General features: G+C 42.7%; 1 protein-coding gene and 1 pseudogene across 1 annotated transcript in view; one reads left to right on the top strand and one right to left on the bottom strand.

Annotated features, from left to right (window-relative positions):
- KIF3A (kinesin family member 3A) overlaps positions 1–1,288 on the top strand; it is a 53,457-nt gene that overhangs the window by 14,533 nt on the left and 37,636 nt on the right. The gene's annotated exons all lie outside the window — the stretch shown is intronic.
- On the bottom strand, positions 575–1,054 carry LOC100954235 (annotated as a pseudogene).

Raw genomic sequence — 1,288 nt, forward strand, 5'->3', positions numbered from 1 at the left:
GCCACAACACCTGGCTATTTTTTAGTTGTAGTTGTCTTTGTTGTTTGGCAGGCCCAGGCTGGGTTCGAACCTGCCAGTTCCGGTGTATGTGGCTGGCGCCGTAGCCACTGATCTACAGGCACTGAGCCACTGGAAAGCCTTTTAAAATAGCAAGGGGCAGTTCTTCATTGAGTAAGCTATCCCACCCATTTCAGGATGTTTAGTATCCCTTATCCCTGCTTATATGTTAATAGTGTCTTCAACTGAATTAGAAACTCCTCCACGAATTTCTAAACATTCTAGGGCAGAGAAGTAACTGCCCCTATTGAAATTCATTGTTAAAAAGTGTATTCATTATAGAAATTAAATTCGTATGTTTATGATAAGAATTCTTTGCTAGCAATATCATCCCTTTTTAACTTCACAAATTTAGCATCATATTTTATTTTTAATCTTTCATATTTAATCAGTGAATTTTTTTTTTTTTTTTGAGTTTAGAGAAACTTGTGTTTAATGGTAAAGCTTAGCACTCCCTAGCACCAGGAATGGCATGGAGTCCCAGCAGCAGTGACAGGTAGGTGACTCTCATGGAGTCTCACATGGTGAATAGGATGTGGAAGGTGACCACCAAACAGAAGAGCCCCATAGCCTCAGACAGGTCAAAGCCCAGAAAGGCATAGGAGAAGAGCTGCTGCTTGAGAGACAGGTTCCAGGCATAGCCAGTGATTAAGCTGCCAAACACCATTCCAGTGCCAACCCCTGTACCAGCCACACCAACTGTGACTGCCCCAGCACCAATAAACTTGGCTGCTGTGTCAATGTCCCAGGAGACAACACTGGTCTGGAACTCCCTTTGGGCCACCTAGAGTGGGGAGCTTTTGTAGGAAGGCTGTTAAGATGAATTGTCTGGCCTACTCAGGAAGGAGGCAGACATAGGTCTGATTAGACCCCTCGTACAGCAGCGGATCAGAGTCGGGGAAATGAGCAGTGCTGTGGTGGTCTGCATTTTTTCAGTCTGCACTCCCTTGGCCCTGCAGCCTCAGCTCGGCCAACACTGCTCGCCCTGCTCAAGGTGACTGACCTTAATCAGTGAATTTTAAATTAATATGGTGATTGGGTAAGACCTTAGAGTTTATTAAAACCAGTAGTTCGCAGATATCAGTTTGAAGTACATTTTGCAGTGAGATGAACACAAAAACTGAGAGATGTGCTTAAAAACTTTCATAGTAATTTGATATTTCCATGGCATACAAGATTTTTTTATTTTATAAAATTATCAGTAGGAAATGTACACATTGTTGTTTGTCAT

Source organism: Otolemur garnettii, unplaced genomic scaffold (assembly GCF_000181295.1).
Source record: "Otolemur garnettii isolate 467f Iridium unplaced genomic scaffold, OtoGar3 scaffold00003, whole genome shotgun sequence".
NCBI classification, from domain to species: domain Eukaryota; kingdom Metazoa; phylum Chordata; class Mammalia; order Primates; family Galagidae; genus Otolemur; species Otolemur garnettii.